The 22,913-nt window shown below is 35.0% G+C and overlaps 1 long non-coding RNA gene across 1 annotated transcript in view; it reads left to right on the forward strand.

Moving 5' to 3' along the window:
• The first annotated feature begins 8,821 nt into the window (after window positions 1–8,821).
• LOC141390976 (uncharacterized) overlaps window positions 8,822–22,913 on the forward strand; it is a 90,462-nt gene continuing 76,370 nt past the window's right edge. Inside the window, exon 1 of the long non-coding RNA XR_012409535.1 lies at window positions 8,822–9,901. This is a non-coding gene — a long non-coding RNA (uncharacterized lncRNA). The remainder of the gene's footprint in view (window positions 9,902–22,913) is intronic.

Raw genomic sequence — 22,913 nt, forward strand, 5'->3', positions numbered from 1 at the left:
TATAATTTGTTCGTTGGTTTTACCATTTTGAGATATGGAAGTTTAGGTCACATTTTTAAGGTTTTAATTGTTAAGTTTTCACCATTTTGCTTGGGAACGGCAAGTCTTATCGAAATGGGACCGGAGAAAATCATATAGTTGAGGAAATTCTCTACAAGACTGGCTTTTGCAATATTTTCCTAGGTTGTACCATTTTTGAGATATATAAGTTTAAGTTGGTAAATTGTAGTCATGGTATAGTTTTATAAAGAGGCGATACAGTCAGTGCATTGTCCCAATTTGAACTTCTATATCTCAAAAGCGGTACAAAAATATCATGAAGGTCACTCTTGTAGAAAATTTTCACTGCTACAACATTTTCTTTACATCCATTTCCATAGGACTTGCAGTTTTCAAGCAAAATCGTGAAAATGTAAAATCCCTCTATAAGTGTGAAGTTTGACCGCGATTTATTTAAAAAGCCTTCTGGCTATTGCAGTTTTGATAAATGTAGAACCGATTGTTGCCCGGAGTCGGAGTCGAGCTTTTTTTCACGACTCCGACTCCGACTCCAGCAAAATTTGCTAGGCTCCAACTCCGACTCCGAAGCCCTGGTTATTACAAAGTAATTCATTAAGGACTAATACTAATTTATCATCATTTACAGACTTTTTTATTTTTAATTGAATTAAATTTGACTAATGGACATTACCGATAACTGTTCGGCAAAAATTAAGGAAGAAGGAATGTTTAAATGTGGGTTACAGACAAACAAAATTCATGACTGGATGGATGTGCGTGTGGAAAAACATGTTTGTTTCCTCTTCAATAGACACAAAAAACTTTATGTTGGAAAAAAGTTTTCCTGAAGTTTTTCTGCTTCCATACTGACACAAAGGGACATCATGTCATTAGCATTGATATATTTATGCTACTTTTTTAATTCTGTTAGCAAAAATGTCTACTAATGACACAAAATAATTGATGCTTACTTTCGTTAAAAAAAAAATAGTGTCTGCCCACTATAACAAAAGAAAGACTTTTCATTATATTTTGTATACTTTTTGGAGATCAAAATGCTGCAGGAATTAATAATATTCTAAGATATCTAAATTTATGTCCAGTATAAGAAATCCTATTTTCTGATATGCTCAAAAACAAATTATAACTTTTAAGCAACGGCTATATACAGTGTGCCTAAACCATCTTTAAATGGAAGGTGCTTACACCTGGGAAGTTTTTGTGGATTCTGAAACGATACTGTTTAAAGATGAGAAAAATAAACAAACAAAAATAAAAAAAAGGCGACTTGTAAATAAATCCCGATGAAAGTTAATATTTTCAGGGTTTGTTTAGGTTTTCATGATTTTGCTTGAAAACCTCAAGTCCTATCGATATGGAATTGGAGGAAATGTAGTAGCAGTGAAAATTCTCTAAAAGATTGGTCTTTATGACGTTTTCCTAGGGTTTACCATTTTTGAAATATAGAAATTCACATTAGGACAATTGACTGACTGACTGTATCACCTCCTTATAAAACAATTTAATGTATGGTGCGGAATTTTGATAGTCCATAAAATTAATTACATTTTTATTGAATTGGTTAGCTAAGTACTCCACTGCAAATGGCTCAAACTCAGTTTGGCGATTTACTCTGCGAAACGAAATAAAAATCCACTTAAAGTTGCACTTTATTTCATATTTTTTTTTTAAGAAATATATTTTTTCTTTCCTTAGGAAAATGGAGTGGCGCGGACAAATGGTAACTCAGTATGCCATGATTTGTTTTTCTTAATATTTTACAAAACAATTATGATATTTTACTCTTTAAAAAAATGCAAAAAACTCTTATTGTTTTCGTGCAATTTTAATCGCAAGAAGTGATTTTTTGAAGTTTTCAAAATAATTATTTTTATTTTCCGTGGACACTTCAAAATTGAGTCCCGTACATTCCCGTGTTAAGATAAATATAATCTGAAAGACTAACCTAAAGTTGATCTGAGACATTATTAATAAAATTAATGGTATTGACCTGCTGAATAGACCAACAAACATTATAGATACACAGAAAATAAAAAATTATTGAAATTTTAATCCTTAATGGATGTGTAGGTTTGTGGGACTTCACACGGAAGTGGACCTATCTTGACAGTTTTTGTGTGAGGAGGTTTTTTTATTCGCTAACATCTTAAAATTTACATTTGCAGTTTTCGTCTTTCACCTTTAAAATACCTAATATGAGGGTGCCCGTCATATGGGGGCTATACCAAAACGTGAACCTACCTTGCTAATATTTCGCACAGAGGGTTTCTGTCTACGAAGAACCTAAAATGCCAAAATACAACCAAATGTTGTTTTTACAGAACTAGTTCTAATTTACCAATTGAGGTTGGTAGCCGTCACAACCCTTCTGTACTAAAAATAGTCAAAAAAGGTACATCCTTTGGTATAGGTATATGCTTGAAAATGTTAGCTAATTTTTTTACCGGATTAAGGGTTATTTGAGATATATGAGTTTCCCAGTGGTCACATAATTCTTCCAACAAATATTGTCAACAAAGATAAGTGTTTTGATTTAGCTCCCATATAACGGTACGCTGTTTGGGAATAGTCCATATTAATTTTTTTCAACAAAGGACAATGCTTTGGTAAAGCTCCATATCGGTATCTCTCAATTTTACCTACATTGAAGATTCCCAGTTCCCCATCAAAACTTTTCAACATAGGCCCACATTTTATTATAGGGCCCATATAAAGGTGCCGTCCGATTGAAGACGTTTGTAGGTACATTTTCTGATCTAATTAAGCATTTGGGACGGATAAAAAAATAAATATCTCCACCTAATACTGTGGATAGAAACGAAAACTAATTATTCCATTTTATTTCCATATATTTTGTGGTGGAGAATATAAAAGTTCTAATGTTTTAGAAGATGTGAGTCTCACTAAATGATCTCTTCCCAATATATCCACGAAAGTACAGGTGATGGGGAGAAAGAGATACGAGTCATCATTTTTTTTTTTTTGGTCTTCTATCACACTGCGGTGTCAGTATGCGATTGATTTTCTATCACTCAAAAAATTGCACACGGTGTTATCGTTGAATGCGTTCCTCTTTATTCATTTTAAAATTAGCTGTTTTTGTTCGACAACTCACTTAATACTTTTTTCGTACATGTATTATATTTAACAAGTAAAAAATTATCAGTGGACATTGCCGACAGAGATATACCCTCAGCCTGTGTGGCTGAAATATTACGATATCCAACGTGTGGACGAACGCAGTATTCAGTTCGAGCTCTCTAGTCACTACATATAGTGCCATAGGGGGTTTTTACAACTTTCGGGCTTTTTTCTCAAGAAGTATGGACTTGACCTTGAAAAAACTTTTACTGTCGTAATTGGGGCAGCGAATGCAAGCTACTTCAACAAAAATCAAAGTGATCCGACAATTTTTTGAATATTTTTGAACTGTTGTGGGGGAGGTACCTGAAGGAAAGGACCGATATGGCTTATCTTCGAACTTAAACTAAGGTTGCACAAACTATTACGAAGGGCACATTTTGGACCGAAACGGCAGGTCCGTTCGAGAGTTATCTTTCGCTTTCAGGCTATTTTCTAAGGAAGTAGGGACTTGCCCCTGATGAAACTTGTACCGTCGTATGGGGGGCAGTGAATATAAGTTACTGCAACAAAAATCAAAGCGTTTCGAGAGCAGGCCCTAAACTGAACTTTTCCGAAATTTTGTGGGAGAGGTACCTGAAGGAGCTGACCGATATGGCCCGTCTTCGAACTTAATCTAAGTTTGGACAAAATATTAAGATAGCCAAATTTTGGACCAAATCGGTTCATCCGTTTGAAAGTTATCGTACGCACCATCCAACCAGACAGACAGACGGACATTACTAAATCGACTCCAAATTGTCTGAAATACATTTCGTCCAAACATACTTGGGGTCTAAAACCATTATTTCGATGAGGCACATTTTGCCCGTATGAAAATGTATATGAGGAAAAGTCAAAATTTTTTAGTTTCCATGAAGCCAAGGTTTGCAATATTATAATACGCGGACTATTGTAGTTTACCAGTAACTATGACTATTGCTGGATTAATTTAGATGTTTTTGTACAAAGCTCAAAAATTTAGCAAAAAAATTTAATTTACGTGGTAGTTTCGACCGCGTAAAGGAAAAAACATAGGTAAAACACGTTGAAGATAAACAGGTTTTTTACATTGCTATTCGATTTTTGATTAAACCATTCAAACGACGGACATCTGTCCAAAGTAAAAGTAGGAGAATACAAAATGAAGATTACACTTCTAATGTATCAATTTCCAAAATTTCCACTGCATCCACCTTTTATGGATGCTGACATTTGGAAGCCGGATTTCAGGTGTTTTTTGTATTTTTTATGTAACTGGGATGCGCATTGGGATATTTAGAAAAACCAATTATAGGATGAAAGAACTCGCGATTTCGCATAATCTGATATGTATATTGAGTATGTAGCTCACACAGCAGCAGAGTAATCTATTGCCAAAGGCCAAAATTTAGTGCAATATTTTTTCTAAAAAAAAACTATTTTTTGGGTACAGTATTTACAATATCGTTTTGAATGTGCTGGTACCCCGCGATATTTTAGTTTTTCGACGATCCGGATCATATGAATCACAGATCGTAAAAATCCATCTACTAGAACGGCGAAAACAGCAACTGCAAAAATTGAAAAATTTGCGAAAAATGTTTTTCAAAATATCGCTGACTAATTCGCGTTTTATGTGGATCGTTTCCATTTCAATGAAGAAAGTGAATCATCACTCGCGTTTGTGCGAAAACAGCGGTTTGAAAAATTTAGTGGCATGGGAGCTGTATCCGATTTATCCAAAAAATACTGTGTGATGCTACATCCACGGTTCTTGATGGATTTTATTGAAATATGTTTAGATTGATGTATTTTTTCACGGTTGATAGTGAAATCGGATGCGCATAAAAAGTGTATGCACTTTGTGCAAATTATAAGCATTATATAGTTTTTTGCACACTACGCTGTAGGCGATGCTACATCTTAACCGCCAAATTAAATCCTGGCACATGTGTACAGATTAAAAGAGAAGAATTCTCCGTATTGATAAACCGCATGCGCATCAAGTGATTTTGAGGATTTCGCGATTTACACGCATTTCAAAATGAACATTACCCGATACAGTTTTATTTGAAGATTATACCCCATTCAAAGGAAACCAAAATTTATTATAACGTTTGCCATATCTTCCGCTAGATGTTAGCGTGTACTCGAGAAGTGATTAGAATAAAAAATGTGATTTTTTGCGTGAAATTTAACTGAAATAGGAGAATAACTCCGACCTAATTTTACTACATTTTCTTCAACTAACTCACAAAATAAATTTAAAAAAATATTTTCTCTTACAAAAATTTTATAAATTCTCTCAATATATTTTTTTTGTTTTTGCTATAATATGCAAACCGCTAAACAGATTTATATATTTTTGGTTTCATTTGAATCTTCGCGATGTTTAGATTACGTACATATTTTTAAAATATTTTTCCGATGCATAAACAGCTTAATTTTTATTAAAACAATTGGCAATCCAGCAAATTTTTTTAACTCTTTCTCAATTTCCGCGAAAACTTAAAACTTTTTCACTAATGTTATGTGGCCTCAGTAATCATATATTACGTAGGGAGCCCCTAATTAAGAGAGTTTCTCAATATAATGATTAGAAACTTTTAAAGATTTTTTTCTTTTTATCAGAATTGAAACCGCCACAACTTTTGCGCGCAACAACCGAAATTAGTATCTCGAACAGATTTAAGAATGGGACTTTTTTCCCAATCTATGTACCAAAAATCTTTCATGTAGCTTAAAAAAAATTTTTTAATTTTTTTTTATGGAAAACTAAAAAATTTTGTCTTTTCTTCATATACCCTTTCTAGCCTAAAGGCTGAGGGTATAAAAACTTCAGCAGTTACATTTGCTGATACATATTTTTGACAAAATAATTTCCAATATATATTGCAATGTGAACTGTTCAAAAATAGTTAACTCATTTTCTACGTCTACAATTTGTTACTGATTTTAATATATAATTATACCCTACACCACTATGTGGGGAGGGTATTATAAGTTGGTTTTGGTCAAAAAGTTTGTAACGCATCGAAATAATGGTCGTAGACCCATACTTATATATACCAAAATGAATGTCTCGACGAGCTGAATCGATCTGGCTATGTGTGTCCGTCCGTCAGTCCGTCCGTCCGTCCGTCTGTCCGTCTGTCCATCTAAACCTTGTAATCACGCTACAGGTCGCAATTTTGATCGGATCATCACCAAATTTTGTGTGTTGATGAGGGTCCCGGATGGGAAGAAGCCTATTGATTTTGGTGATGGTAGGATAACATTCAGGGGTCAGAATGGGCAAAAAACTTAGGTGGATAAAAAGACAACGTTTTTTTCCAAAGCGAATATCTCAACTTCTGTATGGGGTATACCAAAAGCAAAACCTGGCAATGAAAGTAGAAAATATCACCTCTCTAAAAATGTAAATTATGTTTTCGTAGGTGGTCAAACAACGAAGATATCACAATAGTCGCAAATAAAACCCAAATTTTCATTTTTGCGATTTTAATTATAATGACGAATATTACAGCTTTGGCTGGGGACTTTCTAAAAGCAAAACCTGACTATGAAAGTAGAAGATTCCACCTTTACAATGATGGAAACTAGGTCGGCGTAGGTGACCAAATAGCGGAGATATCGCAATAGTCGGTAATTCATCCAATTTTTCCATTTTTTTGGAAATCACGCTACAAGTCGCAATTTTGATCGGATCGCCACGAAATTTTGAGGGTTAATGGGGGTCTCAAGGAGGAAGAAGCCTATTGATTTTGGTGAGGGTGGGATAATATTTAGGGGTCGGAATGGGCAAAAAACTTTTTTGGATAAAAATATAACGTTTTTGTCCAAAGCGAATATCTCAGCTTCTATATGGGGTATACCAAAAGCAGAACTTGACAATTAAAGTAGAAAATATCACCTTTCTAACGATGTAAAGTAGGTTCTCGTAGGTGATGAAACATCAAAGATATCACAATAGTCGCAAATTAAATCCAAATTTTCATTTTTGCGATTTAAGGTAAAATGACGAATATTACAGCTTTGGTTGGGGACTTTCAAAAAGCAAAGCCTGACTATGAAAGTAGAAGATCCCATCTTTACAATGATACAAACTAGGTCGGCGTAGGTGACCAAATAACGGAGATATCGCAGTAGTCGGTAATACATCCCATTTTTCCTTTTTTTTTGGAAATTACGCTACAGGTCGCAATTTTGATCGGATCGTCACGAAATTTCGAGTGGTACTGAGGGCCTCTCAGAGGAAGAAGCCTATTGATTTTGGTGATGGTCGGATAATATTTAGGGGTCGGAATGGGCAAAAACTTTATTTGGAGAAAAAGTCAACATTTATTCCAAAGCAAAAATCTCAGCGTCTATAAGGGGTATACAAAAAGCAAAACATGGCTATGAAAAAATAAAATATTACCTTTACAACGATGGTAACGTAGGTTGTCGTAGGTGGTCAACCAACGAAGATGTCGCAATAGTCGCTAATAGAACCCAACTTTTCATTTTTGCGATTTTAATAATAATGACGGATATCACACCTTTGGTTGGGGACCTTCAAAAGCAAAGCCGGACTAAGAAAGTAGAAAATCCCATCTGTAAAATAATGCAAAGTAGGTTAGCGTAGGTGGTCAAATAATAGAGATATCGGAATAGTCGTTAATGCATCCCTTTTTTCCACTTTTTCTGCAATCACACTACAGGTCAGAATTTTGATCGGATCATCACTAAATTTTCTCACAGAGATAGAAGCCTATAGATGTTGGTGATGTCGATAGTAGTCAAATATAAAATTAAATATTAATTATTTTGGATCAGTTCGCCTTAAGTCATTTGGTATATAACCCAGGTAGGTGAAAACTTTCGTATCTCCATAAAAGAAATATTTCCGAGTGAAAAGATTATGCACAGAGGAAGTGGTGTAGGGTATCACATAGTCGGCCCCGTACCGACTATAGCCTTTTCTCACTTGTTTTTCTTCTCTCTTACAGGTGCAAACGAGATCTAAAATAAAGTGAAAATAAAACAAAACATGTAAAAAGGCTAATTTGTTTAATAAATAAATTGAATAGTAATTTAATAACCAATATTCTGACATGTATGTCGTTATTGTTTGTTTGACACAATTAATAAATACCGAATAAAACACTTTATGTGAAGTGAAATGATAACGATAAAAACTTTAATTAAATGATCTTACGATACATATCAGTTTAGTCTGATTTATTCTCTACAAACCTGTTAAATATAACAATACAGCTAGTATTAGTTATAAATATCGTCACCATAAATGCCCGAAGACGTAACCGGCATGAAAATCGAAATTCGTTTTTTGACGTAATCTGATACATAATGCTAAAATACATGCTCTGGAAAAATGTCAAGCTTCTACGTTCAAAAACAACGATCCTATTCAAGAAATGGCATTTCGAAAAATGGGATAATATTGCAGATTTTGTTGTAATGGAGGATCTCAAAACTAAGCACTTCAGCGGTTTTGGTTTCACTACTTATTCCCCTTCGTAAATGATCGATAATATCCTATATACTCGCCTTCATAAGATTAATATTCCATAAAACAGTTTTTAATTTTAAAACGTTTTTTGCGTCTCCTGTAAAGCTTTGGTTTTGTAGGTTACGTCTTCGGGCATTTATGGTGACGATATGTATTCAATGTTTTTTCATGAACTAACAATAGAAATTAACCACTAAACTGTTTACTTCGGGGTTTTCAACAAATGTTGTTCTGGCTATTTAAACATATCAATGGCATTTTTTCTCAAAGAAACAAATTAATTGTAAAAAGTGAACGGACAAATAAACGATAATTACCATTAATAACTTAAAAATAAAATCAATATTGAACTGTGAAAAACAAGCACCAAACAAAAACAACATATTAAATCCGAATAAATTCAATTCATGCAAAATGTGTGAGTTAAACTCATTAAATATGCGGTTTAACGGCTAATGAGCAAAAAACCACACAATATAAAAGCGAAACATCAATAAACAGAGAAAAAAACGAGAACAAAAATTAATCAATATTAAATTAAATGCCAAAGTAAATAATTGCGCTAAATCCAATAAAAACGAAAAAATTATTAATATGACACAAATGAAATACATGTCAACTCAACATAATTAAAAATTCCAGCGTTTAAAATGTTATGAATATTTGAAACGAGGCCAGAAATCTCTGCTTTCTTTCATTTCATTTGCTTTACGAAAACTTTGCTAAGCCATTAAAGATTTTTTTGTTACACTCGGCGGCATATCTAAAATAATTAGTCTAATAACTTTGACATTTCTAATCGCCGTTTTAATCTTTTCAATCATCATGGCCTCATCTACTTGTCTGGCCCTAAAGAACAACTAAGAGAAATAAAAAATCAATTTAATAACCATCATCTTTGGCGGTATTATGACTCAATGCGCCATTATATCTGTGATATTGACGTCACACTTAACACCCACTAATTAGTCCAAAATTTAACAAGACAGAAAAGAAGAAGAGGCAAAAGGAATGCCCAAACCAGAAAATACAAACCTCCGCATTTACATAGACACACCAAAAACATGCTACCAACCAGCCAACGACGATAACTACTGACAGTCATTAATTTAAACATTACATAGGCAAAGTAGGAAATTGTTTCCATTTTTTGTACCTTCGTATTGAATATAAATAATGAAAATGAACTTCTAAGAGGCTCTAGTATAACACATACAGTAACTGTCGCTGTATCAGTATCATTGGAATACAGTGTAAATTAAGGTAAGTTTCCAACTCAAATCGAACAAACCTAAACAATGGTTGTTCGTTTTCAATTTATTGTCATATTTCGTTTCCATTGTACATTAGGGCTATAACCAAAAAAATACCACCACATAGCCGTGTAGAGCATGGAAAACTATTATGAAATACGGCGTCAATTTTTCTCTATCGCGAAAAAAGTTTCCGCACCAAATGCATTGAAGTTCAGTAATGCATTTTTTAATTTTAGCTGTTATGACAACATATTTGCTTTTAATTAAAATTTTTATTTTTTTGTAATCTAATTTAAAATCATTATCAAAGCGTTCTGGACCAATTTCTTCTCAAATCGCGCCATTTCGGAGCATATTAGGAACTTTTGATACTATTGCAATTTTTGCTTTTTCTTTAAAAACTCGTGAATTTTATGTTTATATTTTTTGTACCTACCGGACAAAAGAAAATGGGGTCATTTGCAACGAAGTCGCGAAAGTTACAGGCTGTTTTTGTTGACTTTACCTGTGAGAATCGGACATGTTTTTTACCAAAATACAACACCAGTACCACTTGGAGAATTTTGTCCTAATAATGAAAACGCGTTTCTAAGATCCATTCGGTGAAAAAAGTTTCTGCACCGACTGTAATTACTAAACCCCTTTTGATATTTTTTCTACTTATAATTTTAAATTTGCTTTCTTTGAACAAATATTCATAGAAAAAAATACAATTCTCACAGGCAAAGTCATTAAAAACTGTCTGTAACTTTCGCGAATTTGTTGCAAATGACACCATATTCTCTTGTCCGATAGGTACAATAAATATAAACATAAAATTCACGAGTTTATAAAGAAATAACAAAAATTGCAATAGTGTCAAAAATTCCTAAAATGCTCCGAAATGGCGCGAATTGAAAACAAATTGGTCCAGAACGCTTTGGTAATGATTTAAAATTAGATTACAAAAAAATAAAAAATTTAACTAAAAGCAAATATGTTGTCATAACAGCTAAACTTAAAAAATGCATTACTGAACTTCAATGCATTTGGTGCGGAAACTTTTTTCGCGATAGAGAAAAAATTACACCTTTTTTCATAATAGTTTTTCATGCTCTACACGGCTATGTGGTGGTATTTTTGATATTTGCAAAAAAGTGCAAAAAGTTATATCCCTATTGTACATTCTTAGTAATTTATTTCGTCACCAGAAATGCCCGAAGACGTAACCGACATGAAAATCAAAATTCGTTATTTGATAGAATCTGATACATAAAGCTAAAATACATGCTCTGGCAAAATTTCAAGCTTCTACGGTGAAAAATAATGATCCTATTCAGGAAATGGCATTTCAAAAAATGGGATAAAATTGCAGATTTTTTTGTAATGGAGGATCCCAAAACTAAACGTTTCAATGGTTTTGGTTTCATAACTTACTCCCATTCGTACATGATTGAAATGTCCAAAATATTCTCCCCCATAAGATTGATATTTTATAAAAACAGTTTTAATTTTATAACGTTTTTTGCTTCTCCTGTAAAATAATGTTTTTGAGGGTTACGTCTTCGGGCATTTCAGGTGACGATTTGCTTTTTGATTTTATTGTTGTCTATGCAGATTATGGCAATTAATTATTGTGAAATGGCATTTAATTACACTGTGATACAAAAGTGGACAAAATTTTTTTGCAGGGGTTCTGATGCATAAATTCTGTATTGTGGGAGTCCATGGAAGACGAAAATACCTTTGGTTTCTTTGGGTCACTTCGTTTTTTGATTTTATAATGGAAAATGTAGTGAAAAACGGGGTTTCTTGGATTTTCAAATTAAAACGGACATAACTTCTTCTTTCCACAAATAACATTTACAGCTTATTTTTTATATAAAAGGTGAGAATCATGACTTTCGAACAAGCCATAATTTTTAGCAAGTAAGAAAAGTCTACAGTCGGACGGAGCCGACCATGGGATACCCTATACCACTATCCCTGGACAATCGCTCTCCACGGAACTTATTTTCAATGATTGTGAAAATTTAATTATGAAATATCAGATATATAATGTATAATATTATGACCAAAACCAACAAGTTATCTAGCATGACAAAGACATTTTGGTAGCAGGAAAGGAAAATTTAGTTCACACCAACTAAAATGTAATGAAACTCACTTATGTAGTACTACTACTTCCGTTGTTTAACCGCTACGTTATTGAAATTTTTACCAATTTCACATAAAAGTTTCAGTCCATTTAACCCGCTAAGTATCATCTGATCTTCACGTTGGTTTGTACGCTTCTTCTTCATCATAAATTGCGGCCTTAAGCTTGTTTACAATTTTTAATGGACGGACACACATCGCTAAATCGCTTTATCTCGTCGATATATGAAGATTGGTATACCACATTGGGGGTCTCCGACGAATATTTCGCGGTGTTATATGAATTTTTACCAAAACAAACTTATAATACCCTTTTCCACATTGTGGTATAGGGTATAAAAATCGGGTAACAAATGGTTAAGTTATAGTGATTTAAGTGTGACAAAAACGCATTAAAAAACCGGAAAATGCTTTTCCTGGTGCTCTAGGCTGCATAGAAGACACCAAACTGCGTAATTATTTACTTTTATCAAGGAGGAAATTTAGTTAGCTTTACAAAATGGGGAAAACCAATGAAATCGGTTGAAAAATGCGTGAGTTATGCCATCTTGAGTGTGTTAACTTTTTGATTTTTCCTTTATAAAATATTGGTACCTTGTGCGTAATTGTTAACTAGACAAATTCAAACTACAATCATACGCGCCAAGGTAACAACTTTTATAAAGGAGAACCCAAAAAGTTAAAACACAAAAAATGCCATAACTCACGCATTTTTCAACCGATTTTATTGGTTTTCCCCATTTTGTAAAGCTAACTAAATTTTCTTCTTGATAAAGGTAAATAATTATGCAGTTTGGTGTCTTCTACGCAGCCTAGAGCACCAGGAAAAGCATTTTCCTGTTTTTTAATGCGTTTTTGTCACACTTAAATCACTATAACTCAACCATTTGTTACCCGATTTTTAAATATTATGGCTTTTTCGAAAGCCATGATTTTCACCTCTTAAATAAAAAATAAGCTGTAAATTTCCATTGTGGAAAAAAGAAGTTATGTCCATTTAAAATTGAAAATTCAAGAAACCCCGTTTTTCACTACATTTACCGTTATAAAATCAAAAAACGAAGTGACCCAAAGAAACCAAAGGTATTTTCGTCTTCCATGGACTCCCACAATACCGAATTTATGCATCAGAACCCCTGCAAATTTTCACTGTAGCACAGTGTTATTGTTGACAGAAGACAGCTTTTTAGAAGTTAATTTAAATTAATGTAGGTTAGGACTGTAGGTAATTGTTGTTGCGTTAGCAGTAAAAAGGGAACTGAGTTAATTTGAACCTTTTGATGGGCTCCGCAGTGTAGAAAATTAAATAAAGAAATCGGTTGAATTAAGAGAGAGCGAGAGAAAGTATAGCAAATCTAAATGTACACAACTCATAATGAAGTCCGAAAATTCAACTTTAAAGTCGCATCTAAACTAGAGGCGGGCGCATGTCGTGCCTTGAGTAGAGCATGTTCGTGCTTTATCGAAAAACTGCGTGTTTGTGCGTTTCGTGCCCGAATAGTTTTTTGGCCGTGCGTGATGACGTCTTTTTTTATTCGACACGATTTAGGGTTCAAAAATTTTTCGTTAAAAGTCGTACGAAGATATCTTACTAAAAACGAAAATTGAAAAGCAATGTCAACAAAAATATAAAACCGACCAAAAAATACCCAAACGGTAGTTTTCGTGCAATTATTTTCTTCGTTTTTGCAGTCTGGCAAGCCTGATACTTTCCAACTTTAAAACATGGCCAGATGACCATCATGATCTTACTTACTTAGCCGTCTCATTACAGAAGATTTGTTCTCGTCATCCACTTGTTTGCTCCACCGAAGCTTTGCCCTGCCAATTCTGCGTGCACCGCCATATGTACTGTATGTGTACGCCGTTTTAGCGGGTTTATCATCGCTCATTCTTAAGATATTGCCTAGCCAACGCAATCGTATCATCTCGATACCTTTATCTTTACTTATGTCGGAACAATAAATCAGCGCGGGTGGTATTGGTGTTTTGACGAGATGTGGCTTTGTTTTTAAATTGCTTACTTAAGCCGAAGTAGCATCTGTTGGCCAAAACAATTCTTATTTTTATTTCACATCTGATGTTGGTTGTTGTGTTTACGGCGGTGTCGACGTAGACGAAGTCTTTTACTACCTCAAATTTATAGGAACCAACGTCAACAGTTGGTTCGATCTCTATGGGCACATCGATCGTCGACACCATCAACTTGGTCTTCTCACCGTTTACCGCCAGACCCACTTTAGCAGATTCCCTTTCGACTTTCGCAAAGGTATCATTTTTGCAAAGATTTCATGGGGAACCACAATAACAATGTCAACTAATGCAAATCTCTGTTCCTCGAGATATTCGTCATTTAGGTCAGTCTTTTCCAGAGTATGTGTTATGGCCTCATCTGGTGCAACCATAAAATTCAACGTCGTCCGCTAATTGCGATTTTTTGTTTCCCATTCACAAAAAGCTCTCCACGAGCTTTTTGCAACCTAAAGTTTCCACCGCTGTTTACTTGACTTCAGTCAAAAACATAGATGAAATATGTTTTCTTAGACAGATATAAGATGATGCTGTGAATTTTGTTTTATGTTTTGTATGCTTATCTAAAATAAAAACACATTTAGTATTTGTGGAAATCTTTTTCTAACTTTCTTGCAGCATAGGTAATTTTTTTTTACCTTCACCATATGAAAGACGATGCCACCCTCTTGGGATTTTTAGCATGTCCAACTTGCAAACTGAATGCTTGGACTGCAGTTCCAGGCAAGACATCACCATGTCCGTCTGCCTGACTAGGTACATTTTAGCAAATAATAATTATGTATAGGGTCCCAGCAAGGTGCCTCACATTCTGTATGGCCGGCTTACTCAGCCATGTAAAAATTCTCTAAAAGTGCCGTCTTAAAATACGCCGTTCGGATCCGGATGTAAAAAGCAAGTCCCATAACATTATGCTTATATGAATCGGTACATTCAATGATATGAGAGAAGTGTTCCGAGTCCCTTCGTGATATGTATGGGAACATACATACATATGTACATATGTATGTAGTATGTACATACATATGGGTAAATACTAGAGAACGATCTACAACAATATTTTTATTTTGGGTACTTGGTATATGACCAGCATTTCGGTAGAATTCTCGCTGATAAAATACAGTATAATTTCAGCAACTTGAAGGTTTTATTCCCATGTCAACTGCTACATTCATTGGCAAAATAATTGGCTCAAGGACTAATTAGCTTTAGTTCCTATGCTACTAGACCTATTGGAATAGGGTCCGTCGAAATTCAATGTAATTCCAGGGTCCGGATGTTTTGGATAAAAAAATAAAACAATCATGTAGAAATGATATGAATCCTTTTCAATTTCTGACTAAGCGGGATGTGAAGAATCACGACACAAAATATTGATAAATGTGTTGTCAGAGAATCAATGGAGCGATGCCACGTTCTTCCTTTCTAGTAATAATTCTGTAAGACATAAAATGTGAGCATCTAGGTACAATACAGACAAATCAAAACAATACATACAACATACTAACACTGTGTGTCATTTTTTGAGTCATGTTTTATTAACCATATTCTGACTCCACAGTGTGATAGAACACCAAAAATTAGAAGACACGTGTCTCGCCGTTTTTCCCTATCTCATCAACTTTCGCGGTTATGGGCCTCCAAAGATTTGAGGCTTTGATGTAAAAAGGGTAATTTCGTCAGTACTATATCTTCCAAACCGTTAGGAAATTTGAATTTATCTCAGAGGCAAAGTTGTAGCTCTTGTCTTAAAGAACATAAATTGTAAACACATATAACCCATTAAATTTCATCTGCAAGGTCAAAATCGCCATGGTCAAATTTATTTTAAAAATTTTCTCAAGTTTTATTATACAGCTATCAAACCGATCAAATTTGAAGCAAACAACCAACTACAAAAATGTACCTCAGATCTCAATAAACATCTTTCTAGAATATACGAACTCTGTAGAAACGGATCTTAATGGCCAAAATAGCAAAACAATTGCGATTTTTATCCTCTTTTCTCAGCTTCTGCTCCAAAGATATTAAACCGTTCAAAATTCAAGAAAACAATGAACAACAATAGTGTAGCAAAGGCTTCAAAAAACAACTTTCTGGAATATGCGAAATGTCTATTAACGGTTCTTAATGGTAAAAATAGCAAAAATCTTTTGAAAATATCCAATTTGTATACTTTTTTCTCCGACTCTGGTCCAAAGATACGCAACCGCCCAATAATTAAGGATACAGGATACAACTGCAAAAATGTACCTTAGATTTCAACAAACAAGTTTCTAGAACAAATGAAGATTCTAGGAACGATTCTTCTAGCTCAAAATTCGATTATTTTAGATCATTCTTTCCTGTTAAGGTCCGTAAATAACAAACCTTTAAAATTTCCTTGAGTTTTTAACATTTTGTTATTTCCAAACCTGAGCATGGGGAATGTTAAACAAATTTAATTGTTCGTGAATTTCAGCCTTAAGAATCATTCCTAGAATCTTCATATGTTCTAAACGGTTGTTTATTGAAATCTTAGGTACATTTTTGTGGTTGACGGTATCCTTAATTTTTGGGCGGTTGCGTACCTTTGGACCAGAGTCGGAGAAAAAAGTATACAAATTGGATATTTTCAAAAGATTTTAGCTATTTTTACCATTAAGAACCGTTCATTGACATTTCGCATATTCCAGAAAGTTGTTTATTGATGCCTTTGCTACGCTATTTTGGTTGATTGTCTTCTTGAATTTTGAACGGTTTAATATCTATGGAGCAGAATCCTAGAAAAGAGGATAAACATGGCAATTGTTTTGCTATTTTGACCATTAAGATCCGTTTCTACAGAGTTCGTATATTCTAGAAAGATATTTATTGAGATCTGAGGTACATTTTTGTAGTTGGTTGTTTGCTTCAAATTTGATCGGTTTGAAAGCTGTATAACAAAACTTGAGAAAAATTTTAAAAGAAATTTGACCATGACGATTTTGACCTTGCAGATGAAGTTTGATGGGTTATATGTGTTCACAATTTTTGTTCTTTAAGACAACAGCTACAACTTTGCCTCCGAGATAAATTAAAATTTTCTAACGGTTTGGAAGATATAGTCCTGACGAAATGATCCTTTCTACATCTAAGCCTCAAACCTTTGGAGGCCTATAACCGCGAAAGTTGATGAGATAGGGAAAAACGGCGAGACACGTGTCTTCTCATTTTTCGTGTTCTATCACACTGCGGTGTCAGAATATGGTTAATAATTTTCGTGTTGCACAGTGTAATTCACGTACACCGAATTGCAGAATCTTCTCTCCTCTATTTTAAATACTCGCCAGAAATTTTATAAGTTCCTTTATAAGAAAACGATTACGTGTAAGGGCCTCCACTCACCTATCAGTCATGCTGTCCGGCTGATGAACGCTTTTTGTATGTGTGTGCATGACAAGTGTGTAGCAAAGCCTTCAGTCAATTCTCGAAATCTTGAAAATTTCCTCCAAAAATTAATTAATTTTAAATTTTTCTTTGTTCCTTCACAAACATTTATGTATATGTATTTGTTTTTGAAAATTGTATATTGACAATTTGTTTATGAATTCTGCAAATGGTCTGTTCCAGAACTGCAAGAATCTACTAATTTTTATTATTTTTTCCGATAACATAAAGGAAAAAATGTTATCGTAGTAAAAACTAGTAGCTTCTTGCAGGTTCTGGAACAGAGCAAAAAAGAAAATAAAATCAACGATTTTGTAAACATAAACTAATATATTCTAAAATCATACCACCGAGCGTCATATTTTTTTCCTTTATTATTCCACTTGGGAACATAGGGCTTCTATAATACATTTCCATCTTAATCTATCTTGACATATTAATTTTATTTCATCGAAAGATTTATCTGGTTTAATTCAGTCTTTATGGTTCTCCTCCAAGTATTTTTTGGACGTCCGGGTCGGCGGTTTCCCTGAGGGTTCCACTCCAAGGCTGTTCTGGTGATGCTGTTAATTGGTTTGCGCAATGTATGGCCAATCCATTTCCACTTTCGTCTTGTAATCTGTTGCAGTATTGGATCTTCCATTGTCTGTCTTAAGAGTTCGTCGTTTGATATGGTGTTTGGCCAAAACACTTTTAATATGATGCGCAAACATTTGTTTACAAATGTTTGTAATTTGTGTGCCACGCTTTTGGTCATTAGCCAAGTCTCGCTGCCATACAGTAATGTTGATTTTACACAACTGTTAAAAAGCCGAAGTTTCGTGTTCTTTGAAATGTGTGCTGATTTCTAGAGATGGTATTTACCCGGTAAATACCCACACGGTGGGTAAATACCGGGTAAATACCCATTTGTGGGTATTTTTTTGGGTATTTACTATATTGAATGGCAAATACAACATTTTACACCCTATTACTGGGTTTAGGTTGTAAATTCGTTTCAAAATGGATAGTTTTACAATACTTTAATCTAGTGGGTAAATACTTGGGTAAATACCCGAGTATTTACCCAAGTGTTGGGTAAAAACTCATTAACTGCAGAACCACTTGACGTAGGCTGACAAAATTTGGCTTACATCTTTCTTATGTCAAAAGAACTTCTGGTACTGAACATGGGGTCTCTGGGTCCATGTTTTGACATAGCCCCCATACAGCCGTACCTCCCGATTTAAGGTATTTTTCATCTATTAGCCACATTTTACAACCAAATTGGCTGTAATTTGGCACAGTGAGTCCTCAAGGAGTAGAAAATATCCTTGCAAAAATTTGTCAATATAGGTCCACGTTTTCTAATAGCCCCCATATAAGGGTACCCCGATTTCAAGTATTTACCCAAATTTTGGGTAAAAACTCTTTAACTGCCGAACCACTTGACGCAGGCTGACGAAATTTGGCTCAAATCTGACTTATATCAAGAGAATATCTAGTATTGAAAATGGGGTCTCTAGGTTTATGTTTTAATATAGCCCCCATATAGCCGTACCTCCCGATTTAAGGTATTTTTCATCTATTAGCCACATTTTACAATAATATTGGCTGTAGCTTAGCACAGTGAGTTCTCAAAGTGTAGAAAATATCCTTGCAAAAATTTGTCAATATAGGTCCATGTTTTCTAATAGCCCCCATATAAGGGTATCCCGATTTGGAGTATTTACCCAAATTTTGGGTAAAAACTCTTTAACTGCCGAACCACTTGACGTAGGCTGACGAAATTTGGCTCAAATATTACTTATGTCAAAAGAACTTCTGGTACAGAACATGGGGTCTCTGGGTCCATGTTTTGACATAGCCCCCATACAGCCGTACCTCCCGATTTAAGGTATTTTTCATCTATTAGCCACATTTTACAACCAAATTGGCTGTAATTTGCCACAGTGAGTCCTCAAGGAGTAGAAAATATCCTTGCAAAAATTTGTCAATATAGGTCCACGTTTTCTAATAGCCCCCATATAAAGGTACCCCGATTTCGAGTATTTACCCAAATGTAAAAACTCTTTAACTGCCGAACCACTTGACGTAGGCTGACATAACTTGATATAAATCTTTCTTATCTTAAAAGAACTTCTGGTACTGAACATGGGGTCTCTGGGTCCATGTTTTGATATAGCCCCCATATAGCCGTACCTCCCGATTTAAGGTATTTTTAACTATTAGCTACATTTTACAATCATACTGACTGTAATTTGGTACAGTGAGTTCCCAATATGTATAAAATATCCTTGCAAAAATTGTCGACGTAGGTCCACGTTTTCTTGTAGCCCCAATATGGGTTTCTGAAATCGACTATATCAAAAAGTGGACCCAGGGACTCCATTTTCAATACCCTTATATGGCGGCTACAAGAAAGCGTGGACCTACGTTGACAAATATGTGCAAGGATATATTATACTCCTTGAGGACTACTGTGCCAAATTACAGCCAAGTTGGTTGTAAAATTTGGCTAATAGATGAAAAATACCTTAAATCGGTAGGTACGGCTATATGGGGGTTATACCAAAACATGGACTCCATTTTCAATACCTTTAATACTATTGATATAAGAAAGTTTTTAGCCAAATTTTGTGCGCCTACGCCAATGGTTCGGCAGATAAAGAGTTTTTACCCAATATTTGGGTAAATACTTCAAATCGGGCTACCCTTATATAGGGGCTATTAGAAAACGTAGACCTATGTTGACAAATGTTTGCAAGGATATTTTATTCTCATTGAGGACTCACTGTGCCAAATTACAGCCAATATTATTGTAAAATGTGGCTAATAGATGAAAAATACCTCAAATCGGGAGGTACGGCTATATGGGGGCTATATCAAAACAGTGACCCAGAGACCCCATGTTCAGTACCAGAAGTTCTTTTGACATAAGAAAGATTTATGCCAAGTTTTGTCAGCCTACGTCAAGTGGTTCGGCAGTTAAAGAGTTTTTACCCAAAATTTGGGGCTATTAGAAAACGTGGACCTATGTTGACAAGTTTTTGCAAGGGTATTTTCTACATATTGAGAACTCACTATGCCAAATTTCAGCCACTATGATTGTACAATGAGGCAAATAGACAAAAAATACCTTAAATCCGGAGGTACGGCTATATGGGGCCTATATTAAAACATGGACCTAGAGACCCCATTTTCATTACTAGATATTCTCTTGATATAAGTAAGATTTGAGCCAAATTTCGTCAGACTACGTCAAGTGATTCGGCAGTTAAAGAGTTTTTACCCAAAATTTGGGTAAATACTCGAAATCGGGGTACCCTTATATGGGGGCTACAGGAAAACGTAGACCTACGTTGACAAATATGTGCAAGGATATATTATACTCCTTGAGGACTCACTGCGCTAAATTACAGCCAATTTGGTTGTAAAATGTGGCTAATAAATGAAAACTACCTTAAATCGGGAGGTACGGCTGTATGGGGGCTATATCAAAACAGTGACCCAGAGACCCCATGTTCAGTACTAGAAGTTCTTTTGACATAAGAAAGATTTATGCCAAGTTTTGTCAGCCTACGTCAAGTGGTTCGGCAGTTAAAGAGTTTTTATCCAAAATTTGGGTAAATACTCGAAATCGGGGCACCCTTATATGGGGGCTATTAAAAAACGTGGACCTATGTTGACAAGTTTTTGCAAGGGTATTTTCTACATATTGAGAACTCACTATGCCAAATTTCAGCCACTATGATTGTACAATGAGGCAAATAGACAAAAATTACCTTAAATCGGGAGGAACGGTTATATGGGGGCTATATCAAAACATGGACCCAGAGACCCCATTTTCAATGCTAGATATTCTCTTGTCATAAGTAAGATTTGAGCCAAATTTTGCCAGCCTACGTCAAGTGGTTCGGCAGTTAATGAGTTTTTACCCAACACCTGGGTAAATACTCGGGTATTTACCCAAGTATTTACCCACTTGTTTAAAGTATTGTAAAACTATCTATTTTGAATCGATTTCTTAGCCTAAATCCAGAAATAGGGTCTAAGATGTTGTATTAACGATTCAATATAGTAAATACCCAAATAAATACCCAGAAATGGGTATTTACCCGGTATTTACCCAATTTACCGGGTATTTACCCATTGGGTATTTACCCACTGTCCATCTCTACTGATTTCCACATTCTTCTCATGCGACCGAATGCTGATCTTGCTTTCTTGATCCGATTTTCAACATCGTCGCTTACTCCACCGTCTGCAGACATGATGCTACCGAGGTAGCACAAGCTTTTTTCGTATTTTATAGGATTGTTGTCAATCATGAAGTTGTTTGCGTTGATATTATTTATTCGCATCGCGTATGTTTTTGCTGTGTTTATTTCTAGACCCACAGTTTTTGCAATTTTTACTAAGTCGTCTAATTTGCTCTGCATTAGATTAAAGTTGTGTGACAGTAAGCATATATCGTCGGCATAATCAAGATCTTCCAAGTGTCGGTCAAAGGTCCAGCTAATACCTCTTTTTTTGGAACATACATTTACCATAATCTCATCCAAAACTGCTGCAAATAGGAGGGGGGAAAGGGGGCAACCTTGTTTAACTCCCGCATTCGTATGGAAGTGTTCACTTGTGAGGCCGCAGTGACGAACAGTGAGGGTGGTGCTCTCGTACATTGCCTTGATTATATTGATTATTTTTTGTGGCACCCCTTTCGCTGCTAGAGTTGCCCATATAGCTTCACGGTTTATTGAGTCGAAAGCTTTTTTGAAATCAATAAATATGAGATATAGTGGTGTTTTCCATTCTATAGATTGCTCTATTATTATACGTAGTGTGTTAATTTGATCTAAGCAGCTTCGGTTTGGTCGAAACCCTGTTTGTTCGTCACGCAGATTTCTCTATGCTTAGCAATCTATCATTTAGAAGAATGGACATTATTTTGTAAATAGTGTTTAATATAGTGATGCCTCTCCAGTTGTCGCATATAGTTAAATCATTTTTCTTTGGCAGTTTTATTATGGCTCCTTTTGACCATGTAGTTGGGAATTGCTCGTTTATCCATACGTCGTTCATATACGGTTCTAAGATTTTTGCTGATGCGGTGGGATTTGTTTGCAGTAGTTCGGGTAGTATGCCGTCTTCTCCTGGTGATTTATTGCGCTTCAGTTTTAATATGGCGTCTCTTATCTCTTCTACGGTAGGTATATGTACAGCTATCGACTCCTTAATGGGGGTATTCGTATTCAAATGAATATAGGAATTATGATTGTTGTCGTGCTCAATATTGCTTATACGTTCAAAGTGTTGTTTCCATAGATGGATTTGATCCTCCGGATTGGTGATTATTTCGCCGTTGAGATCTTTTAGCCCTCGGTTAGCTCGTAAGTTGTTGTTGCATAGTCGGCCTATTACCTGGTGGACTTTCCTGGCATCGTTCGCTCCTGCTGCTGCCTCTG

This window comes from Musca autumnalis, unplaced genomic scaffold, assembly GCF_047663935.1.
Source record: "Musca autumnalis isolate F117 unplaced genomic scaffold, ASM4766393v1 scaffold_1, whole genome shotgun sequence".
NCBI classification, from domain to species: Eukaryota; Metazoa; Arthropoda; class Insecta; order Diptera; family Muscidae; genus Musca; species Musca autumnalis.